We start from the raw sequence: 14,279 nt of genomic DNA on the forward strand, positions 1-14,279 counted from the left end.
AGATATATATATATATATCAGTATCTAGGAAGACAAAAAAAAAACACTAATGTAGTTAGTAATTGGGGGAGCTATCACAGGGGAAGAAAGACTTGATCTATATATCAAAAGTGGTTAAATTTATGGAGAAAGGAAGAAAGCATTTCTTGTAAGGAAGAAAAATTGAAGGTGCTTTGGGACCAGGACAATCTGACCAAAGGAAAGGAAAGAGCTTGGAAGACAGATTCTTTATATATATTTTTGAATGACTGATTAAATGAAATTCACATATAATGTATTTTATAATTTTATAAGGGATTTATTACTCAATAAGTGATTTTGAGGAAACTGTTTAGACATTTAAGATGCATCTTTAGTTAGAAGATATGAACAGTTTTATGCCAACATATTTGACAATTTAAATGAAAGAAATAAATTCCTTGAAAAACCTGACATACCAAAACACAAGAAGAAATAGAAAATCTGAATAGCACTGTACTAAAGAATTTATTTTATTATTCAAGAACTTCCCACCAAATAGCAGAAAGATAAACAAAATTTATTTGCAGATGATCTCTCTAGTAAAGTCTTCTAAACATTTTAAAAAAGTAATAACATCAATCTTACATGCTTTTCTAGAAAGTAAAAAAAAAAAAAAAGTTAGCACTTCCAAGTTTTTTCTAAAGAAAAACCATCATACAAAAACTTGGCAAAGACCTTACAACAAAAGAAAATTAAAGACCAAACTCTTATATATACAGAAATCCTAAACAAAATATAATCAAAATGATTTCAGCAATCCATAAAAAGGCTAATGTATCATAACCGGTGGGATAGGTTTCAGGAATTCAAGAGTAGTTTAGGTGGCTGTGGTGGCACATGCCCCTAATCCCTTCTACTTGGAAGGCTAAGGCAAAAGAAGCTCAAGTGTGCAAGTCCGGTCTAGGTGACTGAGCAATGCACTGTGCCAAAATAAAAATGGCCAGGGGGATACCTTAGTGGTACATTGTTTGCCTCGCATGTATGAGGCCCTGGGTTCGATCCCCAGTATCCTTCTTCCATAAGAATAGTTTAACATTTTTTTGGAACATTTTTTATTTTTTGGAAGTGGTTGGAAACAATACCTTTATTTAATTTATTGATTTTTATGTGGTGCTGAGGATTGAACCAGGGCCTCGCATGTGCTAGACGAGCACTCTACCACTGAGCCACAATCCCAGCCCTGAGAGTAGTTTAATATTTGAAAACAAATCAAGATGATTCCCTATAGTAAGAGAATAAAGTAGAGAAATATATTATCATCTTAGTGGATACAAAAAAAGAGAGGATTTGATAAAAATTCAATATTGATTCATGATTTTAAAAAAGTCTTAGTCCTTAATCTGATAAAAAATACCTAAAAGTATCTTAAAGTAAGCACAATACTTAATGGTGGAATATTGAAAGTATTCTCTCTCAGATGTCTGCTTATCCCTACTATTTAACATTGCATTAGAAGACCTAACTATTGTAGTAAGGCCAGAGAAAGGCATAAAAGGCATATGGATTGGAAAACCATCTTTATTAAGAGGAAACATGATTGGGTATACAGAAAATCTGAAAGAATCTATAAAAAAAACTATTGGAAATTTTTTTTTGTGGGGGATTGAACTCAGGGGCACTTGATCACTGAGCCACATCCCAGCCTTATTTTGTATTTTATTTAGAGACAGAGTCTCACTGAGTTGCTTAGTGTCTCGCTTTTGCTGAGGCTGGCTTTGAACTCGTGATCCTCCTGCCTCAGCCTCCTGAGCTACTGGGATTATAGGTGTGTGCCACTGCACCCAGCTAAAATTATTAGAATTAATAAGTAAATTTATCAAGGTTGCTGGATACAAAAATCAATACATAAAAATCAGTTGTACTTTGCTGGGCTTGGTGGTGCATGTCTGTAGTCTCAGCAACTGGGAAACTAAGGTAGGAGAATTACTTGAGTTTATGAGTTTGAGGCCAACCTGGACAACATAGCAAAACCCTGTCTCAAAGAGGAAATAAGAAAAATCAATTGTAGTCTTATATATTGATGACAACAACAACAACAACAACAACAACAAAAAGAAAATGAAATTTCAAAAACCAATATCATTTATAAAAGCCTTAAAAAGTGCCAACAAATCCATAGAAACAAATGCAGTGAAGGTGGGCAAGATCTAAAACCAGAAAGACATATTGAGAGAAATTAAGGAATGCTTAAGTAGATGGAGTGATATACCATATTCACAGATGGGAATGACTCAATATTGTAAAGATATCAGTTTTCCCAAAATTAATCTGAAATTAAGGAAGTCATTCAAAATTCCAGCAGTCTTTAAAATGGACATCTCCAAACTGATTATAAAATCCGTATGGAAAAGGAAAAGGGTCAAGATTACCTAAGACAGACATGAAGAATAAGAAGAAACCTGGGAGAACTTATGTCTTAATATATTTGGACTTATTATAAAGCTATTATAATGAAGTCAGTGTGGTATTTGTGCTGGAATAGACAAATGGCCCTGTCAAGGAGTAAATGCAATTTGTTCTCAACCCCCAGGTGTTCTTGTGATGGATAAAAAACCAGGTTAACATGAGAAAAACAATTTTATTAATGTGTGAAGTACACATCATAGGGGAGAAAACTCAATAAAAAGTAACCTAAGGCAGGGGCTTGCAATTTTGTTTTATGTAGCATCTTCAACAAAGAGCAATAGATTTATAGAGAAATGAAGGACAAAGAAGGGATTTTAGGCCTTACAGGGAGGAAAACTAATGAGAAAGTAAATATATGGGGGGAAACTATGGAGTAAGGTTGCTTGTAAATTCCTCTGGTGCTGCCTTTGGACTAAGACTCTAGAGCTGTCCCGAGGAGAGGAGAATTTATATCCTGCCTTTAGGAAGAAAAGTGGGGGAGTAAGGAGAACTTAATTATCATTAGCTAAAAGATAATTTTTATGTTAAAGAGGTACATTTCAGGGTGACATATTTTCATTTCTTCTGGCCCAATGGAACAGATTAGAAGATTTCGAAAGAGCTCCTCATATAAACACCTGATTTACAACAAAGGTTAACACTAAAATATGATAGAAAAAGGATGGGGTTTCAATAAATAGTGCTGGTCCAACTTCATATTCACATGGCAAAAAATAAATTTGACATCTTCCTCAAAACATTCATAAAAATCAATTCTAGCTGCATTGTAATCTACATACAAGAGATAAGACACAAATTTCTTGGAAAGAAACACAAGAGAATATTTGTGTAATCTTAGACTAGGCAAGCATTTCTTAGACAAGACGGAAAGCACAGAAAAGGATATTTTCCCATATTTTATTGGTCCATTATAATTATACATAATGACAGAATTCACTGTTACATTAAAGGAAAATATTTGATAGATCAAGAACTTCTGATCATCAAAAAATGCCATTTAAAGAATGAAAGGGCAAGACACAGTGTAGGAGAAGATATTATAAAAGAATGACAAATCAATAAGACAAGTAACCCAATAGAAGATGGGTGAAAAACTTCAACAACCACTTCACATAGGGGATGTTCAATTGTTTAATCCATTTATTAAAAGTTATTCAATTTCACTAGTTGTCAAAGAAATGCAGAATAAGACTCCAATAAGATATCTACATATCCAGCAGAATGGCTAAAATTAAAAAGTCAAACAATACTCAGTTTTGATGAAAACATGGAACCGTTGGTCTGTTATGATTTGTTGGTGGAAGCATAAACTGATACAACTACTATGGAAAACTGTTCAGTAGTATCTATTTAGTAAAGCTGAACATACATACACATTATACCCAAGTTTCACTGCTTTGTATAAACAGAAATATGTCTATATGTTTACCAGTACACAGGTATAAGAATGTACATAGTATTTATATTATTCACATTGGCCTCAAACTAGAAACAACTTAGATTTCCAAAGGCCATGGAATAATGAATTATATAAAGAAATCATATTTGTGTAATATAGGCAGAAATGAGAATTAGTAATCTATAACTATGTGTGAAAACATGGGTGAATCACAAGCATAATGCAGAGGAAAAGATACTAGACCTGCAAAGAGGCATAACTGACCTCTGGTGATATAAATGAGAGAGAGTTGTTGTTACTTGGGGGACGTAATGACTGGAAGGGAAATTAAGAGGACTTGTAGGTGTGGATCATGTTCTGTTTCTTGATCTTGATGGCACCCCATATGTCACGATATATTAGGAGTTTATTTTGTGAAAATTCATCAAGTTGTTCATTTATGTTTTGTACAGAAAGTGTGTATCTTACACTTTATTAAATTTTTATTAAAAAAAATCTGAATCCTCACTTCAGTTCTTAAATCAAAGTAATTTATAGATAGCTTCTGTATTTAAATATAAAATGAAATTCAGGTCAGCATTTTTATAATGTTGGAACCAGGAATTGGACTACATACAATTAAAACTTTCTTTGAAAAGCAAAATTTAAATTATAATAAAAATAAAAAGGTAAAGAAATATCAACCCCAGGGAAATATTTGTAAAAAATAATATGTATTGCCAATCAGATCATTAAATATTAAAAGATTGATAATACCCAGTGTTTGCAAGATTTAACAAAAGGGAACACCCTGTTTGTGTTGGTCCTCCATTATTATAATAAATGCATGCAATAGTAAACTTATAAAGAGAAAAGGTTTATTTTGCCTCACAGTTTTGAAGGTTTCAACCATGATCTACAGTAAGACTTTGGGTCTGTGGCAAGGCATTACATCTTAGACCAAACTGTTCATGGTAGACCAAACTGTTCACTTCATGGCCAGGAAGCAGAAAAAGAAAGAAACCAGGGTCCCACAATCTCTTGCAAAGTGACACCCTTAATGAAATGACCTAAGGATCTTTCATTAGACTCCACTTCCTAACAGCTTCACCACCTCCCAATAATATTCCCACCCCGGGGAATAAACCAACAGATGGGCCACTGGGGACATTCAAGATTCAAAAATGGTAGCAATACTGTTGGAATTTTCTATTTCCATAACACTTTTGGACGGGTTTGGCAGCATCCTTTAAACTTAAAACGTGACTCCTATTGACCTAATAGTTTATTTCTAGGAATTTCATCTCAGGAAATATACACCACACACAAACACACACAAATGAATATATATTATACATCTGTTCATTCTCATGCATGTGTTTGTATACGTATACCTACATATGTATTCTTATGTATATGTCTGTACATGTAATATATGTGTATATATATGTATATCAAGATATTGAAGCATTATATAATATTAAACTTGAAAATACTTTGTGTATTAACAGAAGACTGGTTAAATAAGGTTCTCCCCGTTTTAACTGGGTCTGGTAGAAAGACTCAGGTTGATGCGTTTCAACTGATAAAATCAGATGACCAGGAGATTTTGAGAAGAGTAAGTTGATGAATGTTTGTGTAGTGTGATCCCATGTGTATTTTATTGGATATTTTATTGGATAATTCTGGGACAGTGTACATCAAACTATTAACTCTGATGGTAAGATTATGAAAACATTCACTTTCTAAGTCATTTGTTTGAATTATTATGAGTGTATTACTTATGTAAGATGTAAAATCACCTAAAAGCAAAATAAAATTATTTTACAAAATGATTATATAATTAAAAATATTCATATACATGTTTAAAAATATATAGAAACATACCCAAATGTCTCACTGGCTATCTTTTGGGGGATTACTGATGATTTTAGGTTTATTTTTATATTTCTTCATAGTTTCCAAATTCCCTACAATGAGAAGATGCTAATTAGCACTCTTAAATTTTGTCTTGTGTTTTACCAACTTCATGATAAAAATTGAACTGCCCGTGAAGGAACGTCCTTCTCCTTTCTGCCTCTTTACTTTTATCTACTGCTCATCTTCTACCTGCACTCTGCATTTCATTTTTATTCTTATTTACTGGAAATAATTAGAGCCAATAAAGAAAAAAAGTAGAAGCTCTATCTTTTCTTTTAATGCACATACCTATATATGTCAATATCTAATCTTTTTAAAAACATAAATGGCAGACTTGACCCCTACACCTTGACCACATTCTCTGACTTGTGGTTCCTTGAACTGTCCCTGCTGTTCTCACCTGGTGTGACTAGCCAAAAGCCCCTTTTGCCCTTTCCTCTAATCCCTGTGCAATTGGCAATTATGGTACCTAATTGTTTGATGTTTCTTCTAAGGACTTTAGATGGAACAGTTCAAAGGCGACAGAGCATAAAAGGAACACAGACATGGCTGTGGACACACAGACAGCTGAAGGACGATGGGGAATGTGGCTGATGCTATTTCCAGTTATTCGTGGAGGTTTTTGTCCCTCTGTTTCTTTTAGTTATGGCACGTCCCCCTGCTCAGGCAGCGAGGGCATTCTATGTTCATTACCTCAAGGGACAAGTGACATAGCAGAATTCAGAAATCAATGCTTGGTATTTGATTTCCCAAGGCCTAGTCCTCATGGGGACACCAAAGGACTCAAGGTTTAGACAAAAGATTTAGAAGGATGCCTGATGAGTTCAAGAAGCCTCCTCTAGCTCCTCTTAACGCCCCCTTCCCAGTGGGGCAATGGTGTCCTTGGTGAGGGGAGAGAAGAGCTGGAAGAAGGAGAGGCGGCCAGTTAGTGGCCCCTGGGGAGGCACACTGGGCCCTGTATCTAGACTGGATCCTGAAGGACAGTGACTTGGGCAAACTCCTTGAAGGTCTGGGGAGCCCAAGAACAGAGACAGTCTGGGGCCCAGTATGTAGGTCAAGCCCAGCGGCTTCAGTACTCACTGAGTGAAGACCAGAATTTAAACTCACCTCTGGGGGAATGGGAGGGAGGGGAGACCTTGAATTACATGGAGTTAATCACACAGAAGATTTAAATATAAATGAGTTGATTAGAGAAAGTAAAGTTGTGTCCCTAATGTGCTTGAGTTTGAAAACTGTGAACTGTCCCCATTCCAAACTGAAGTGGAGAGGTTCACTTTTCTTTCTTCGTGCTGGTGCGGCTGCTGGCTGGGTTTGGATGTGATTGGCCACCAGCTCCAGGGATTTCTGTAGAACTCATCTTCAGAAGCTGGCCCACTTTGACTCCTCCTTGCTGCTTTGATGGGCTTCCCACATGGGTGGGTCTTTGGCACAAACACAGACCTGATTCCCACCTTCTTTGGCATCTTTATGCAAGATGGGTAGGCAAAGGTGAATAGAAGGAGACCTTCCTGGGCAGTACTCTACAGGCACCCAGCCCAACACACACTCAGAGTTGATGCTGAATACTGAAGAGATGCAAATGAAAACCAACCAGAAACTTCTTTCTAACTTATTAAACCTGAGAGAAAACGCCTGCCGCTGAGTTGCATTCATTCCAGAGTCGGTTAAGTGATTTGCAGACCCAAATGTATCATCAACTCATAGAATTTAGAGAGAACTTTAGAAGTCACCAGGCAGCTCCAGCTTCATCAGCACTAGAAACTTCACTTAAGTGGATTGTCACAATATCATAAACCAGTGGAAAGGAAAGGACAGGACAGAGTCACTGGACCTATGAGGGAAAAGGCTGTTGCTTTGCAACCATTCTCAGGCTGTGGGTATTTGGGGTTTATTCCTGTAAGGTTGTCCCACCATCGGTTCAGATGCACCTGACTTTGGCACAGACCCTAACCTGAGCTCCCCGCTCCTCTGCCTTCTCCCTTCTGCGTTCCTGGGTGTGCCCTCGCGCCCACTCGCCTCCTCGCCCTGTGCTGGGGCTGCTTCTCCTCCTCTCCATGTTCTCCCTACACTTTGCACCTTCCTTTCCTTGCAGTGTGTATGTAGCTCCCTCCATGTAGCTCCGTTGTTCCTTTCCACCTCACAGACTGTCTGCCAGCTGGGGAGCAGCGTGGCAGTGCTCTTCAGGAAATGCTGTCCTTTGGGTGGGAAAGGACTGGCTTCCTGGCAGTGCCAAGATGAAGATCCTTTTTGGCCGAAAACAACAAAATCTTTATCTGTGGAACTTCCTGTTTCCTCCCCTGAAAGCTGTGCTTCTCAGACATGGGGCATCATGCCAGGGGCACATGAAATCATAGGATAAACGGGGTGCATCTTCCTGGATGTTACTCGAAACTGGGGGGGGGAATTGTTTTGAATTTTTCTTCCTTCTAAAACCTGTTGCCACCCAGGGTTGAGGAAGATGATGGAGGGTGACATAAAATTCACAGGCATTTAGAGATTAACCAAGGGGGTATAAACATTCCTTTTTTTCTGATAAGCTGCTTTGGCTATGTCTTCAGAATTTGGGGGTGTCTTTCCACTCCTCTGCTGTTAGGACATGCTTGAGTAGAGATTTTTGAGTAGCATTTAAAGCTTTCCCTGTAAGTGGCAAGCTGATTCTGGTTTAACCCAGCAAATTTGGATCTTGGGTTGATTTAATTAAGTTGGAAATCTTTTGAAGTATTAATAGAAGTTTCTTTCTTCTTCACCAAGAAGAAAGAAACTTCTATTAATACTTAAAATTTTTTCCTATGCCCCTCTCCTTATTCTGTTATTAATTCATTACTGGGAACATTTGAATTGTTATAGAGAGAGTCTCCACTCTCCAGAAATGTTAAAAGCGGAGATAATGATAAAAATAGGGAAGCAGCACTCTCATCAGGATTTTAAATACCTATGTTTTCAAATTCATAGCAGAGACAAGCAAGACTTCATTTGTGAGAGTTTAGGTTTGAATATCAAAAGCAAATCTTTGAAGGAATCAAGGTATATGGGTTGAATTATGTCTCCCTCCCCGCGAAATTCGGATGGCGAAGTCTTAGTTCCAAGTATCTCAGAATGTGACTGTATTTGGAGATAGGGTCTTACAGCAGTAAGCAAAGTAAAATGAAGTTATTAGCATGAGCTCTAATCTGATATGGTATTCTTAGAAAATATGGAAATTTTGACACAGACATCCACAGAGAGAGGACAGTATGAAGAAACACAGGGAAGAGATGACCATCTGTGAGCCAAGGAGAGAGCCCTGGGACAGATCCTTCCTTCAGCCCTCAGAAGGAATAAACCTTGACAATACCTTGATCCCAAACTTTAGCCTTCAGAACTGTAGGCGATAAATTTCTGCTGCTTAAGTGACAGTTTATAGTAGTTGTTTTAGTTAGCTCTGTTACTGCTGTGACCAAAAGACCTGACAAGAACCATTAGAGGAGGAAAAGTTTATTTGGGTTCACGGTTTCAAAGGTCTCATTTGATAGCTGACTCCATTGCTCTGGGCCCTAAGTGCAGAACATCTTGGTGGAAGAGCGTGGTGGAGGAAAGCAGTGGGAAATATGGCACCGGGAAGCAGAAAGAGAATCTCCACTCTCCAGGGATAAAATATATACCCCAAAGGCATGCCCACAATGACTCACCTCCCCCAGTCACACCTCACCTGCTTGCAGTCACCCCTCAGTTCATCCCTATCAGGGGACTAACACACTGATTGCGTTAAGGCTCTCATAATCCAATCATTTTTGCCTCTAAACTTTCTTTCATTGTCTCACACATGAGCTTTTGAGGGACACCTCACCTCTAAAGCATAACAGCAGCCATAGCAAACTAATACAAAAGGCATAAAGTTATGTCATAAACAACAGATTAGAAATACCATATTACATCAAATTTAATGTCTACGTCTATTCAGGTTGCTGTAACAAAATACTATAGATGGGGGTGCAGGGCTTAAACAACAAGCATTTATTTCTTAGAGTCTGGAGGCTGAAACTCCAAGATCAGAGTGCCAGTATGGTTGGGTTCTGGTAAGGGCTCTCATCCTTCTCAGTGTCTTCCCATGCGGATGGGGAAGAGGGCAGCAAGAAAGTGTGCAGGCACATGCTTCATCACATCTTCTTCATACAAGGACACTATCCCAGTCATGGGGCCCCATCTTCATGGCTCATCTAAACCTATTTACCTTCAAAAGCCCTTTCTCCCAATCCCATCATATCGGAGGTTAGGGCTTTAACATGTGAATTTTGGTGGGAAGCAAATGTTCAGTCTGTAACATCTAAGACATCATCAATTGTACCTCCCAATTGAAAATTTAAAAGGTGTGCATTTGTAAAGAAACATATATCTTAGAGTCACTAATGACATCTTAGATGAGGAGCAAAAGCACCTTGTTCTGTTAACTAGCTATGCATAACCTAAGCTAGGGACAGAGAACAACCAGAAAAGATAGGCTTATGTTCCAGTGGGTTCATGGAGAGATAGCCAGTGTTCCATCTTGGTTTTTATTTTGGCAGTGGGCCGAGCCTTGGAGATGATGTTGGACAAATCCAAGAGTAGGGACATTCCCTACCTCATTTTCTAGTTCTCTTATCTCCTAGGATGAAGCCCTGTGGAGAAGTTCCTGTGTCTGTGTGGTGGAACAGTAGCAAAAGTACAAAAGGATGGGGTAGTCGGACTAGAGATTAGAACAAGACAGCATCTCAAATTCCTGTTTTTTAAGTTAATTTCAGCAAAGAGGCAGATGGAGAAAGAGAAGGTTGAGAATTGGGGAGACAGTGAACCCAGAGGAACTCATAGTTGAGGTGAGAAGGATGCATGGCCCCTCTTTCTTGATGCTTAGGCCAATATGAGGACCATGGACTTCAGTGAAGCATTTTGTGGGATAGAGGCCAATGGCCAAAGATCAGGTTGGAGGAAGGCAGGCAAGGGAGGGCAGGAAAGGTATTCCCTACCCTAACACCAGGGCTACCCTAGATAGTCCTGGCAAGAAGGATGACAGTGATGTGACATCTTGAATTGACCAGGTTAATCTTGAAATGATTAATATTACCCAGAAGTGAATGAGTTTACCTGGAAATAACCTATATTAAACTTTTGACTTTGAAGGGAATGGGAGATTAATACAGAAACTAATTATCCTTATGGAGAAAAAGTGTATTTGACTTTATACACTTTAATCTAGAATTAAATTATTTTTACATAGTACATTAATTTTCCCTCCTAGCTTATTATCTTTACATCCACATTATATAGGCTCCCAAGATACTCTGAAACTCCTTACATTGTTAAAAAATGGAGGGAAAAAGTTGATTGTATTATTCTATTAATACAGTTTCTATATGGAGTGAAAATTTTGGTTCAGGATAACAGAATGAGTACATTCATTTGCTTTTCTAGAACCCACTGAAACAACAATTAAAGAAAGAGGGGGGGGAGGAATTCATGACAACTCTGAAAACAGGAGGCATTGCAATGTGTTGAGACACATCAAATTTCGGCAAGGTAGGAACTAGATGGGCTTGCAATTTATTATTTCAAGTGTTCAAAATACAATAGGAAACAAGCCAAGAACTCAGATGGAGAATTGTATCTCAGATGGGAAACTTCAGATAAGATCCAGGCTTGGAGTTGACACAGAGAAGAGAAAGCTTCAAGCAACAGTCTGGCTGGTTAACTGGAGAGATGCCCTCAGGACATTTTTTTTTTTTTTTGGCTAAGAAATTCTTTCCTTTCTACAGTGTGTACAGAACAATTTGAATTCTAAGAATTGTTTTTTTAACTTATGAAAGATATGCTAAGGGATAGCCCAGGATATGAAGTTGGGGCCAGGGAGCAATGCAGGGCAATAGCTGAGGCAGATCCAGCAGATAGAAATGAAATTCTGGGCCAGGCATACCTGTAGTCCCAGGGGCTTGGGAAGCTGAGACAGGAGGATTGCAAGTTCAAAGCCAGCCTCAGCAAAAAGTGAGGTGCTAAAGCAACACAGTTAGATCCTGTCTCTATATAAAATACAAAAAATAGGGCTGGGGATGTGGCTCAGTGGTCAAGTGCCCTGAGTTAAATTCCAAGTATACCTCCCACCCCTGCCTGCCCCCCCCCCAAAAAAAAAGAAATTCTGGGGAACAGAAGGTAAAGGGGAAGTTACCTCAGACTAGGGGTGAACCACATAGAAGTACCCTACTTTACATTGATGGTGGTGGCAGTTCCAGATCTACCTGCCTGCTCCCTGGCTATGTCTACCAGTGAGAAGGATCTTTCCACACAAAGGCTACAGTTTACCCCTGACATTTAGAGCAAATAGATCTTCCTAACTACAAAGGAAATATACATGAGTTATCTGTCCTTCACCAACAAATGAAAATGATCACCTAAGGTTCACCAGACATCTAAAGGAACTCAAAATCATAAAAAACAAAGACCGATATATACAAAGAAGAACTCACTTGAGAAGATAACAGGGATATTAAAAGCAATTGAGACATTTTCATATAGATAAGACAATGATTTGCTGCTATAAAAGATGTAATTAGAAGACAATCTTAAAGATATGATTGATGAAATTTTTTAAATGCAACAAAGTGTCAGAATAATAGCAAGGACACTGATAAATTCCATATAAGTAAACAGGAAGATAAAGTTTGAGAAATCTTTTAGACCTAGAACAAAAATGTGGTAAGTATGAGATGTATAAAAAATACACCTAATATTTATATAATAGGAATAAAGGAAATTAAAAAATAATGGAATAAACTTTCTCTGAGCTAAAATAAAAAAAATATAAAAATGAAATTTCTTCAACTAAAAGGATTGCCAAGCTTAATAAGTGAGAAAACATCCAAAGCAAGATACTTCTGATGAATTTCAGTAGTCAGAGAATAAAGACGAGTATAAAAGCTCCCCTTAAAACGGAAAGCCAGAGCTGGGGATGTGGCTCAAGCAGTAGCGCGCTTGCCTGGCATGCGTGCAGCCTGGGTTCGATTCTCAGCACCACATACAAACAAAGATGTTGTGTCTGCCGGAAACTAAAAAATAAATATTAAAAAAATTCTCTCTCTCTCTCTCTCTCAAAATAAAAAAGAAAAGGGAAAGCCATATTATTCTTAGGAAATGGGAAATAGATTCACATAATAATACATTCATTGATAACAGTAGAGACAGTAGTCAGTGGCATCATGCTTGCAAAGTTTTGAGAGAAAATAAATGAAGAATTCGATACCCAGTTGTATTTACCAGGATTCTTTTGGCTGCAGGAACAGAAAGCCCTCTCGGTAACTTAAGCAAAAAGGAACTATGTTAGCTTGCCTCAGATAAAATTCAGATGTGGGCATCACCAGGTTGATAAATCCATTCGTTTTATACTGACAAATGATAATCACTAAGATTTGAGATTCATCTACCATTCTGTTGGATCAATTAGTTGTACCCTCAGACTGGCTCCTTTCCTGTGACAAGATGTCTATAGTAGTTCCAGGCACCATATCCAGAAAAACTCCAGAGGAAGATGAGAAGCCTCTCATTTAGAAGTCCCAGCAGGCTTTTCTTCATATTGACCCAGATTTCGGCATGTGTGTTCTCCTAAGTCAATCACTGGAAGGTAGATGAATCAGAAACCATCCCTCTGTGGTCACGTGGAGGAGGAGAATACCTCTATACAAACAGATAACAGATGTTGTGACACCCAGTCGTGTCTGCTCTACCAACCATGAACAATTAAATAGGAGAGTAAAATAAATATGTTTTCAAACAACAAGGAGTGAGGAAGTTTACTTCCATGTAGCCTTTCCAAAAAAGAGCAATTACTGAAGAATATTCTTCAGGTAAACAATAAATGATCAAGAAATAATGAAAAAAAATAATGAAAATATGGGACCCAAGAAATCAATGATAATAACCCAGGAGAATAATGAAAAGAAATCCCCAAATAACAGCTCTAGAGTAAATTTAGAAAGTCACTGGTAGCAATCAGATATCGAGAAGAAAGTGGGTTCCATTATAGAAACTGTGTGGTTAGGATCTTTTAAGAGCATTATGATACAATGTAGGAGATACCATTTTTTTTTTCTTTCTTCCTAGGAACTCTGGGGAAAATATAAAGTCAAAGTTCAACTATAAAGGAAACAAAAAATGTGTTCTGCTTCTCAGCAATTAATGAACAGGAAGAACAGAAAGTTTGCTTGCTCTTTGCACTCAGAACTTTATTCTTCAAGTGGCACAGATTTCATGACATAGGATCCACACTTCATTCTTTTGGGTGCGATCATAATTCTCAGTCCTATACTCTCAGTCCTATTTTCAGTGTTATTTGGTAGATTTTATTTTTTGAAGGATCAATTTCAAGACAAAGCATGGAAAATATAATTAAATAGAATGTAAATCTATCAACCACATTTGGAGCGTAGGAAGCGAAGTGGAGGGAAATCCAGGTGAGTCTTCCTTTAGTGGGAGTTCATATTTTTAAAGTGGATAAATCAAGAAATGGAGATGTGAGTGCTTTAGAGTTATGAAGGAAACCATTCCAAAGAATGAA

General features: G+C 37.7%; 1 protein-coding gene across 2 annotated transcripts in view; it reads left to right on the top strand.

Moving 5' to 3' along the window:
- Hivep3 (HIVEP zinc finger 3) overlaps positions 1–14,279 on the top strand; it is a 458,107-nt gene that overhangs the window by 13,306 nt on the left and 430,522 nt on the right. The window lies entirely within an intron of this gene.

This window comes from Marmota marmota, unplaced genomic scaffold (assembly GCF_001458135.2).
Source record: "Marmota marmota marmota unplaced genomic scaffold, marMar, whole genome shotgun sequence".
NCBI lineage: Eukaryota > Metazoa > Chordata > Mammalia > Rodentia > Sciuridae > Marmota > Marmota marmota.